At 44.6% G+C, this 12182-nt stretch overlaps 1 long non-coding RNA gene across 1 annotated transcript in view; it reads right to left on the bottom strand.

The window, feature by feature from the left end:
- Nucleotides 1-10310, bottom strand: part of LOC310827216 — a 114696-nt gene extending 104386 nt beyond the window's left edge. The window contains exon 1 of the long non-coding RNA XR_014556220.1: nucleotides 9896-10310. This is a non-coding gene — a long non-coding RNA (uncharacterized lncRNA). The remainder of the gene's footprint in view (nucleotides 1-9895) is intronic.
- Between the last annotated feature and the right edge of the window lie 1872 nt (nucleotides 10311-12182).

Below are 12182 nucleotides of genomic sequence, written 5' to 3'. Positions count from 1 at the left end.
TGCAGCCTCATGTCTGCCACCTTAGGTAACCAGGTCTAAAACCAGCAGACAGACCAAGCGTGAAGAATGACCTGGTTTCTTTTGCTTCCTTTAGCGTATGTTTGCTATACACTTAGTGAGAGGGGGGGAAAATAAATGATTTTTGGTCGTAAATCACTAGCTGGACTAAATTGAACTTGGTAGTCATAAATGTGTGCCCGTAATGCAATTCTGTGGAAGCTTTCGCCGCATTTGCTAATGTTATAACTCCCGGGCTGCCTCTTTTGTATTCGCTGATTCCAATATTGTTAGACTTATAAAGATGCACTCAACATATTAAGCAGAGTTCTGCTTGAAGCTCTGCGGTATAACTTGTAAGCCTGGCATGGCCATATTAGTAATTGGGGTCAATGGGGGAACATATTTTCTGCTCCAAGTTACTGCCACTTTCTCCCACGTTAAAAATGCAGAGCAGCTCCCAAAGGAGGCAAATCATCCATAATTGAAGGACATTCTGTCTCAGGCTGTGTGAGCTGCTCACTCTGTTTATGCACCATTTCTGCTTTGAGGAATGAATGTTATCCTTCTTTGTATGCAAATAAAGAGCCAAGTGATTTACAAGGGGGCATCTGTCATGCCCACAAGAACCTACATCTTTTCCAAGATCCTTGCAAACTCCTGAAACCAGAATCCTAAGAGAGTCTGTGTACTGGCCCAGTAAACGCTTCCGCTGCGCAACCAGCAACAGTTCTCTTTGCAGAGCATTAATTAAGTCCAGTGCAGAGATTCTTGTTGCAGTACAAGCTTCAGAGTCTCAGCAGCAAAGAAATAACAACACAGGGAAGCCTGTCTTTCCAAAGACAGGTTTATTGCAGACAGATAACAGAAACACCTCCGGAGCTTTCAGACATTTTTGCTTCACGCCCCGCAGGCAGAGAAAACAAACACTCTTTATATACTGAGCAACTTAACAACTTAACGAGCTTGACTACTTAAAGTCACATGACATTGCTAACTTGCCAGCGTCTTAGGTTTCACACCCTAACACCCCCTCTCGCTGGCAATACAAAAAACAAAATTACTTCAGACCCATTTCTTCACAAAAGTTTTCATGCCGCTGAAACCCAAGCGGTTTTGTAAAACCATCAGCTTGATTTTCATGACTGGGACAGTAATTTAATTTAACAATTCCTGCTTTTACCGTTTGACAAACATTTTGAAAGCGGATATCCAAATGTTTTGTACGACCTTTAAACTGCCCATTTTGTGCTAACTTAAGACACGGTTGATTATCACCCCATACAGTGATTGGAGTGATGGTATTTTCATACATCTCTTGTGCCAAGCATTTGTAAAATTCTAGATCTCTACATAACTCAGATAAGGCACAGAACTCAGCTTCTGTTGACGACAAAGCAATCAGGTTCTGTTTCTTGGATCTCCACCCAATCAGAGAGTTACCAAATTTTATTACACAGCCAGACACTGATTTTCTATCCTTTAAATTTCCCCAATCACTATCTGCCCAACAAATAATCTGTGCTTGTCCTTCAGAAGATAATTCAAGGCAAAAATCTTTGGTGTATTGTAAATATCTTAACACTCTTTGAATTCCTTTCCATGCATTTACACTAGGTTTTGAAGCTTCTCTGCTGAGTAAGTTAATAGCGTAAGCAATATCTGGTCTACTCCATTGCGAAAGATGAAGTAAGCTTCCCAGAGCTGACTGAAAGATTTCAGCACGCTTGAATTCAGCACTATCCTTGAACTCATTGTCTTTTACAAAACCCATTTCCATTGGTGTTCTAACACCTGCACACTCTGTCATGCCAAACTTTTTCAACATTTGCAATATCTTGCCTTTTTGATTCAGTAGAAAACTGCCATTTTTGGTCCTATCTATCTGAACACCAAGATAGACCTTTACATCACCAAGATTCTTAACTTTGAAGTGTTTATTTAACTCTTTGGCTAGTTTTTTTACTTGTTCTTGTGTCTTTGAAGTATAAATCAGGTCATCTACATAAACAAGCAAAGATTCTTGAGCATCTCCTGAACCTCTGAAATATAAGCAATTGTCAGCCTTGCTCCTGCTAAAACCAATGCCTACCAAAACGTCATTCAAACACTCATTCCAATTATGAGCAGATTGCTTGAGTCCATAAATAGATTTATGTAGTTTCCATACCTGATTTGATTTACCAACTTTCAATCCTGGCGGAAGCTCCATATAGAGCTCTTCAGCCAAGTCTGAATGAAGATAAGCTGTAGAGACATCAAATTGATTCACTTTGAACCCTTTCTGAGCAGCAACTGCTAATAGTGCCCGTAGGGTTTCACTCCTTGAAGTGGGCGCATAGACTTCAGAATAATGTAACCCCTCTCTTTGCGTAAAACCTCGAGCTACAAGCCTTGCTTTGTACTCTGGTTTCCCCATCGCTGTTGTCTTTATCCTGTACACCCACCTACAACTTACTGCCTTGGTACCTTCTGGCAGTTTGGTGATGGAAAACACACCCAGTTCTTTCATAGAATTCAACTCTTTTTGCATGGCCTCACGCCACCTACTGGCCTCCTCCTGGGGTAATTGCTCAACCTCCTCAAAACTTTCAGGTTCGCAATTTGCCAAACCAGCCCAAACACTAATAGCTTGGTACCTTTCAGGAGGTATACCTTTGTTGGCACGCTTGGAACGCCTTAACAGTTCCTGTGATGTTCCTTCAGTTTCCCCCTCTGACCCAGAATCACTAGTCGTCACCTGTTTGTCACTAGTAGTTGAAGAACTTTCTGATTCTGACTTTACACTCTCTTGCTGTACAGGTGAACTTTTAGAGCTAGAAGATTCTGACTTTACAGGTCTTTCTTGCTGTACAGGTGAACTTTTAGAGCTAGAAGATTCTGACTTTACAGACTTGGGTGAACTAAACGATTTCTCACCCTTGTCCTCAGACTCAAATTCCTCAGCCTGTTCTGGAACTAATACCTGCCCTGGGGCCTGAGTTTCATTGTTACTGTTCACCACGTCAAATAGTATGTCAGGATTTCCATGAATTTTATTCCAACCATCCTGTTCACAAAATTCCGCACTTCTGCTGATTGTGATTTTCGTTTGATTGCCTTCTACATTCACAAATCTCCAACCTTTTGTGTTTGCTTGATAACCACAGAAAAACATTTCTTTAGATCTAGGATCGCCTTTCCTACGTTGTGCCCTAGGCACCAGCACATAAGCACGACATCCAAAAACTCTTAGATGATCAATTTTTGGTTTTTTCCCAAATAGCATAAAGTAAGGAGTGTTGCCTACTGTGCTATTGTACACTCTGTTAAAAGTATAATTCGCATACAGTGCAGCCTCAGCCCAAAACTGCTGTGGAAGTCCAGAATCAAACAGCAAAGCAGCAATGGCTTCCTGTAATGTTCGAAATTTTCTTTCAGCAACTGCATTCTCCTGTGGTGAATAGGGATTGGTAAGTCTATGAACTATACCTTTCCTTTTTAACCACGTCTCCAGCGTGTGGTTCACATATTCCCCACCACGATCTGATTGTATTTTACGCACCCTGGTGTCAAATTTACATTCGACTTCTTCAATCCAATCCATCAGGATGGAAGCTGCTTGCGATTTTTCTTTCAGAAAGAAAACCCAACTAGCCCTTGAAAAATCATCCACCAAAATTTGCATAAATCTCGCACCTCCAAGCGATTTGACTGGCATAGGGCCACACACGTCTGTGTGCACAAGTTCAAAGGGTTTCTTGCTTACTCTGTCAGATCTAGGATAGTTACATGTCTTAACCTTAGCATGTTTACAAGCACAACAATCCAGAAAATTTGGACAGGGTTTAATGTTACACTCCTCAGCTAAATCTGGCATCTTGCTTACATACTTAAAGCATATATGAGCTAACCTTCTGTGTAGTAGATGTGCACAACCTGTATGAGGAGCCTTATTTACACACTTAGCTTGCGCTTCACCTGTTGAACATCTACCTGCTGCTAACTGCTCTTCATCCAAAACAAAAAGCCCATCTTCACAGGGAATTTTAACTAGCTCCTTCCCCTGTTTCGAAATGGTGCACACATCATTTTCAAACTCAACCTTAAAACCACTTTTTACCAGGCATGACACACTCAAAAGTCCATTCTTCATTCCTGGAAGAACAAAAACAGGAAGGTTAGTTTGCAAACAATTAACATAAATTGTGCCTTTAAGGCTCATTTCCCGTTTACTATTGTCTGCTATAGTCACAGTTTTTGCAACTGGTAATGTCTTGCAGTTCTTCAAGCTGCCACTAGATGTCGCTGGAACTAAACTGTGACTGGCTCCACTGTCAATTATCCACTTCAAGGTTTGTTGGCTCCTTTTAGGACTCTGTTGTGCTGCCATTGCAGATAGTCCCTTATCAGCACCTGCTCCCCCTCTGGATCGTTGATTCTTGTAGTTCTCACTTCGTCTTCCCCTGTAGCTCCGGAAACTGACCTTGGACTGTTGAAATTCCTGTTGTTTTTCAGGACACTTTGCTATCAAATGAAACCTGCTGCCACATCGAAAACATGACTTGCTGGCCATAGCAGACACTTGTGAGGCTTCCTTACAGCTCTGCCTGCTAGTTCCCCCACGCTCTATGGTGGCTCTATGGTGAATTCGCCTAAGAGCTTCCCAAATTTCAAATGCAGAACTTAAATTTTCCACATGAGGTAATTGGGAATCGTCTATCGATACCATCAACATGCATCTAGCTTTAGTGTCCATTTTATCATGTTCCCTGTTCTGAGCATGTGCAGCAGCCTCTTGCTCTGCTGTGGCATCTGCTGCAACAGCCACAAACGGCTTTCGCCTCTGGACATAGTCAGCCCACACTTCTTTGGCTTCCAACCAGACTTGAGCCCTCTTAGACCACTGCACGTAATTAGCAGAGTTCAACTTTGTAAAGGGAACCTGGAAACTTTCCACTGCCATTCTTGGGGTCTGCTGCTACTCCCTCTGTGTGCCCTTGCTTCTCTTTCCCCTTGGGATTTGTTTTACTCACTTTTCAGACGCCTCCAGCCTCCTCTGAAGCCTTTTAAACTCTTTTCCTTCCGTCTCTTCACTAGCAACCTACCACCGTCCTCTGTTTTTATTAACAAAATAAAAACACAACGGGAGGTCAAGCTAGCCTTTTGCAGCTAATGAAGCTGTAAATCTTCACTTACGCAGCTCTCTCAACTTTCTGCAGCCTCTCAGTTCCTTTAAGAGCTGGATTTACGACCAAGCCGGTCTTCTCTCATCCGAAAGCTGCTTTCACTTTCTCTGCACACAATACAGTTGTAGAAACGTAGAAGGAGCCATAACCTAAGAGAGTCTGTGTACTGGCCCAGTAAACGCTTCCGCTGCGCAACCAGCAACAGTTCTCTTTGCAGAGCATTAATTAAGTCCAGTGCAGAGATTCTTGTTGCAGTACAAGCTTCAGAGTCTCAGCAGCAAAGAAATAACAACACAGGGAAGCCTGTCTTTCCAAAGACAGGTTTATTGCAGACAGATAACAGAAACACCTCCGGAGCTTTCAGACATTTTTGCTTCACGCCCCGCAGGCAGAGAAAACAAACACTCTTTATATACTGAGCAACTTAACAACTTAACGAGCTTGACTACTTAAAGTCACATGACATTGCTAACTTGCCAGCGTCTTAGGTTTCACACCCTAACAAATCCTGCACTCAGGGCTGGCCCTTCAACTAAGAAGGCTGAATCAGCTGTCATTGGCAACAGATGGCAATAACAAGAGAGTGATCCCTGCTGTACAAGTTCCGCTGCCTGCCCCATGCCCTTGGGTGAAGAGCTCTGTCCTGTTGCCAGTGCTGAAGTAAGATTCACTGCCAGCCCCCTTGGCTTTTGCACATGAACTGCTAGAGGCACCACCTTCGCCGCAGGCAGCAATATGCCTTGGGTGAAGACCTCTGTCCTGTTGTCAGCGCTGAAGTAAGATTCACTGCCAGCCCCCTTGGCTTTTGCACATGGACTGCTAGAGGGACCACCTTCGCCGCAGGCAGCAAAATGCCTTGGGTGAAGAGCTCTGTCCTGTTGCCAGTGCTGAAGTAAGATTCACTGCCAGCCCCCTTAGCTTTTGCACATGGATTGCTAGAGGCACCACCTTCGCCGCAGGCAGCAAAATGCCTTGGGTGAAGAGTTCTGTCCTGTTGCCAGTGCTGAAGTAAGATTCACTGCCAGCCCCCTTAGCTTTTGCACATGGACTGCTAGAGGCACCACCTTTGCTGCAGGCAGCAAAATGCCTTGGGCTGGCCCAACCCACATCCCCAACATGGCTGGAGTGGATTGTAGAATCTGGCGCTGTGTTAGGCCCTGCCAAGCATGCCTCAAGGTGGCAATGATGTAGCAGCACAGCTGTTTCCAGAGTAGTACCTGCAGGAAAGCCATCAGGTCCTCCTGGGTCTGCTCCAAAAATGTTTCTGCCATGATTGGAACTCTGAAGTTCTGGCACAGATTTTGGTTGGAAGAGCATTCTGGAACACACCTACTGATTGGTTCACCCTCATTTGTTCAGTTTCCCTGATCAGGGATGGGGAACATGTAGCCATCCAGAATGTGTTGGACACTTCTCAGCTTCTGATTTGCTTTTCAACCTGAACTCCTGCTCTGTCCTATAGTCTTGACTTGCTTCATGGGTTCTTGTTCCTGTTATTTCAGTCTGCTTCCACCTTTTAACTCAGACTGCTGCCCACCCCCCTGATGCAATTCACAGGAAGCTGGAACATAGGACATAAGAAGAAGAAGAGTTGGGATTTGATATCCCGCTTTATCACTACCCGAAGGAGTCTCAAAGCGGCTAACATTCTCCTTTCTCTTCCTCCCCCACAACAAACACTCTGTGAGGTGAGTGAGCCTGAGAGACTTCAGAGAAGTGTGACTGGCCCAAGGTCACCCAGCAGCTGCATGTGGAGGAGCGGAGAAGCAAACCCAGTTCCCCAGATTACGAGTCCACTGCTCTTAACCACTACACCACACTGGCTCTCTCATAAGTCCTGAGTCAGGCCTTTTGGCCCTTCTGGCTCAGTACTGTCTGCACTTACTGGCAGCAGCTGTCCAGGACATTCAGAGGACATTCCCGGTCCTACCTGCAAATGCCAGAGCTTGGACCTTCAACATGCAGAGCACATTTTTTACCCACTGAGCTGCAGTCCCTCCCCCAGGCAGGCCTTAGGACAAGGCCAAACCAAGGCCATGTCCTCTTCCCCAGCCCTTGTTTGGTGACAGCTCAGTGGTTGAGCATCTGCTTTGCATGCAGAAGGCCCCAGAGTCAATCCCCAGCATCTCCAGGTAGGACTTGGCATGTCTTTGTTGTTCATCTCTTTCTCACTCGAAAGATGCCATCCCTGTTCTGAACCAGCAATGTGGATGGATTCTTATCCTAACTAGCCGCAGGGATGCAAAGTCATCAGAGCAATGAGACAAAGGTTAGGCCTGATGGGAAGGTAAGGAGAGGGGAAACACAGCAAAGGTAGAGGAGGAGGATAGGGAGGAAGGATGTAGAACAGGCTTTCTCAACCTCGGCCCTCCAGATGTTTTTGACCTACAACTCCCATGATCCCTTGGTAGCAGGACCAGTGGTCAGGGATGATGGGAATTGTAGTCTCAAAACATCTGGAGGGCCGAGGTTGAGGAAGCCGGATGTAGAAAGTCAAGGTCCTCTGCAGTCTGTTGGGGGAAGGGCACTGGGCGTCAGCAACAGGCCATGCGCTATCACACAGTTCTCATCTGTGTCAATGGTGTTTTGCCTGCCGAGGACAGACCTGTGGCTTCACCTCCTTTATTCAAAGAAAATCTGGGGTATTATTATTATTTCTCTTATTCGCAACTTCACCAGCCACACAGCAGGCTGCCAGTGTGGTGTAGTGGTTAAGAGCAGTAGTCTCCTAATCTGGGGAACTGGGTTTGTGTCTCCGCTCCTCCACATGCAGCTGCTGGGTGACCTTGGGCCAGTCACACGTCTCTGAAGTCTCTCAGCCTCACTCACCTCACAGAGTGTTTGTTGTGGGGGAGGAAGGGAAAGGAGAATGTTAGCCGCTTTGAGACTCCTTAAAGGGAGTGAAAGGCGGGATATCAAATCCAAACTCTTCTTCTTCTTCTTCTTCTTCTTCTTCTTCTTCTTCTTCTCCAGCTGTCACGTGCTGAAACTCCGTCAGCCTCCTGGCTTCTTATCGATGCCTCGTTAATCCTCCACATTAAATATCCAGAAGCGTAAGTGATGCATTCAGTATGTACAATGAGAGCAACTGATAATTGTGGGTTTTAAAAACATTTGACTTGGTTGTATGTAAAATTGAGGATTAAAATTTGGCGAAATGTGAAGGGTGGGTGATGCTGGGAGATTGGCAGCGTTGGGGGGGGATGTATATTATATATTTATACAAAAAATATTCTAGGGGTTTTATTTTCACCCTCTGCATGCTGCACCAGTGAGGCTGAGTTGTAGATTACTGGGGCCAGATGTCAGACAGCAAGGTTCAAGGCCATGTTAGGGAGGAATGTGTGTACGGTATTTTGTCTGGGAGAAAGCAAGATCTCGTTTTCTCAGGCAAAGCATTACTCAAGAGGTATCAGAAGGAAATGTTTGAAAATTGTTGAATGATTATTATCGATAGATAGAAGAGGATTTGCTCTAATCGATTATTTTGAGGACAGGTTATAACAATGTATAAAAGCAATAGCAAAAATTGGTAAATGAACATAGGGAGAAGGCATGAATGTATTTTGAAATGCTAGTTGGAAAAGTTATTTTATTGGGGGCAGCAAAGGAGGGAGGAAAACAGAGGGGACATCTGAGGTGGGTGGGAAGTCAACTTTTAAATTTGTATTGAGTTTGTATTAATTTGGTGACAACTTGTTAAAAGTTATGGAATATCAATAAAAATAACTGGCAAAAAATGAATTGGGGAGACACAAAGTGAAGCCAGCAGTTTTTGTTATGCATGTAGAGTTTAAAGCTTGTACACCAGGGGTGTAAAACCTCCGACCCATGAGTTTCTCAGGCTTCCCCATTTGGCACACTAGGATAGTTTGGCTGTGCCATGCCAACATGATGTCATATGTGATGTCAAGTCTGGGGCAGGGCCTAAACGTGGCAGGTTAAAAACGAGGTCTGCAGGCACTGCCAATCATGTATATACTGCTGAGGAAAACAAAAGTTAAAGGCAAAAGAATTAAGAACGAGCATCAGTGGGCCATGGTAGGGGAACATCGGATCATCAGCGCAATGTCACTCAATGTCATAGTGACATTAGATGATTGACAGGTGCCAGCACCACCCACCTGTCAAAAGTCACCTTTGAGAAACAATTTCTCTGCACCGCTGGTATTCCACCCTGGTTCAGTGGCTTGAAGTCATGGGTAAGGGCCTTCTTTCACATTGTTGTTGTTGCTGCTATTGCTAGTAATAATATTTCTAGCAGGCCTACAACAGTTCAAGCAGCCTGCTTGGGTCTCTCTTTGCTGTTTCTGTAAGCTTTACCACTAAAGGCCCAAGCTCTGCAGATGCCCCTGCCCCTTTGATCAATACCTATTTGAAACTGAACAGCTTTGGGGGTTGCAGATCGCTTAAAACTGTCTCTGGTCCTACAAATATCGGCTCCATTCACAGCTTCTGCCATGCCCACTTCTCTGAGATGCTTCCAGTTTCAAATGAATCCATGGTTTGCACTTTTCTCATAGTGCTCTGTGGTGGCCGTGACTTCTGACACCATGTGCTGTCTTCAGCTGTGCATGTAGAAACCGAGTTAGTGGTTAAAAAAGCTTTATTTCAGGCGAGGCCTGGGCATAGATCAGTTATCAAGTTCTCCAGGCAGGTGACACCTCTGAATCAGCTCTCCTGGAGCAGTTCCTCTTAAAGGGGGCAGACATTTAGTTGATGATACATACATTATTGTTGTTGTTGTTTAGTCATTTAGTTGTGTCCGACTCTTCGTGACCCCATGGACCAGAGCACGCCAGGCACTCCTGACTTCCACTGCCTCCCGCAGTTTGGTCAAACTCATGCTGGTAGCTTTGAGAACACTGTCCAACCATCTCGTCCTCTGTCGTCCCCTTCTCCTTGTGCCCTCCATCTTTCCCAACATCAGGGTCTTTTCCAGGGAGTCTTCTCTTCTCATGAGGTAGCCAAAGTATTGGAGCCTCAGCTACAGGATCTGTCCTTCCAGTGAGCACTCAGGGCTGATTTCCTTCAGAATGGAGAGGTTTGATCTTCTTGCAGTCCATGGGACTCTCAAGAGTCTCCTCCAGCACCATAATTCAAAAGCATCAATTCTTCGGTGATCAGCCTTCTTTATGGTCCAGCTCTCACTTCCCTACCATCAACCGGGCACTGGACATCAGAATTAAGACACCAGCTGTGCCCTCATGCTACTAATCTGAAGACAACGCAGAAAGGAGAGGAAGGGAGACCAGGTGGTAAAGGAAAGTGACATTTAGGAGTGATTTAGTAGTAGGATTAACGCAAAGTATCAAAAGGCAAGCGTGAATTAGAGAGAACACTCCAAAGGTTTCTAAGAAATGGCAATATCAATTTAAGGGCAGGCAATAAGGCGATACGGTAACACTGTATTTGATGTCCATTTTACACGAAGCCTTCTCAAGGGATATTTCTTTAATAGCAAAATGATGACGTGTTTAACATTGCAAAGAGTAGAAAGGAATATTGAAACAAAGGACGGAGTAAATCAGAAGGAACGGTAAAAAACAAGATAAAACAACTTGACTGGAAACAGGCCCAGTGGAAACATAGAGAATAAATACCACATAAAACAGAGGACACTTCGTTTCAAGTCGGTGCTCCAGCTATGGGCATGCCTTAGTCATCAAATGCCATAGCACTGTTTCTTCAGGGTTTAGATGCGACTCTGCAGAACGACTCCCTTTCTTCTGGCAAACAAGTTGAGAACAGATTGTCTTCTCACAATCAGATTAGGGTAGTCATATCCTAGTCCAGAGATCACCAGCAAGGCACCCAGTAGGGGCCAGTGGAAGCTCTTGAGATCTTCCCCTGGTACCCACAAAGTCTCTTAACCAGGAGGTGGTGAGAGAGGTGAAAACAACATAGAACTGAAGGAGGAAGTTGGGAGAGAGACACTCTTTCCTACTTCCTTGTTATGTACTGAGTTGAATAGGATTCAGAATGCAGCAGTCTGACTGGTCCTAGAACAATAGGATTAAGAATGCAGCAGTCTGATTGGTCCTAGAACAATAGGATTAAGAATGCAGCAGTCTGATTGGTCCTAGAACAATAGGATTCAGAATGCAGCAGTCTGATTGGTCCTAGAACAATAGGATTAAGAATGCAGCAGTCTGATTGGTCCTAGAACAATAGGATTAAGAATGCAGCAGTCTGATTGGTCCACATGAGCCACCCAATCCAGCTCCAGGTGGAAGTGAATCCGCAACCTGATTGGCCTACAGGATAATCCCAGAATTAGCCAATCACGTGGAGCCCATTGTGTAAATAATGTATATAAAGCAGACATTCTGGGGGAACTTCCATTCCTCCTCACCACTATGCGCTGAATAAAGAGCATGAAATCCACTCTCGACTCCGAGTATATTTCATTCCTCTTTCACCTCCATGTGCATTTTCAAGACTCAGATTAATTATTTTATCCAAATCCCTTGGAAAAGTGATCTATCCAGAGGCCTGCTAGCCTCATCCCTAATCTGCTTCATAATCCTGAGGTTTATGCATTGCATTCCTGTTTCTGCCTGTACAGATCTGTTTGGAGCTAACAGGCGGCATTGCTTGGGAATATAGTAACAGGAAATTATTCTGGTTGCCCTTTTCTGAACCCCCTGCAACTTTTCAATATATTTTTGAGGTGAGGAGACTCTCACCCCCACACCATACATTTAAAGTGCACATACTACTCTGTCAGGGTTCCCCCACCCCCAAACTGAGAATCCTGGAAACTGTCGTTCACTGAGGGTGCTGCCCTCACAGAGCTACAATTCCAGTACCTTTAACAAACTACAGTTCCCAGGATTCTCTTAAAGGGGTATAAATGTGCTTTAAATATATGGTGTAGACATGGCCTCAAATAATCAGACTCTCCTCTCTCCCTCCAAATCTGACAACCAAGCAAAAAAATTCTGATTTATTTATTTGCTTACACATACAGTATACACACACCAGTACACTGGACACAGTACTCCAGGTGAGGTC

Source organism: Podarcis gaigeae, assembly GCF_964106915.1.
Source record: "Podarcis gaigeae genome assembly, chromosome: 11".
NCBI classification, from domain to species: Eukaryota; Metazoa; Chordata; class Lepidosauria; order Squamata; family Lacertidae; genus Podarcis; species Podarcis gaigeae.
The sequence above is the reverse complement of the archived record's forward strand: the minus strand, read 5'-3'. Positions and strand labels throughout refer to the sequence as shown.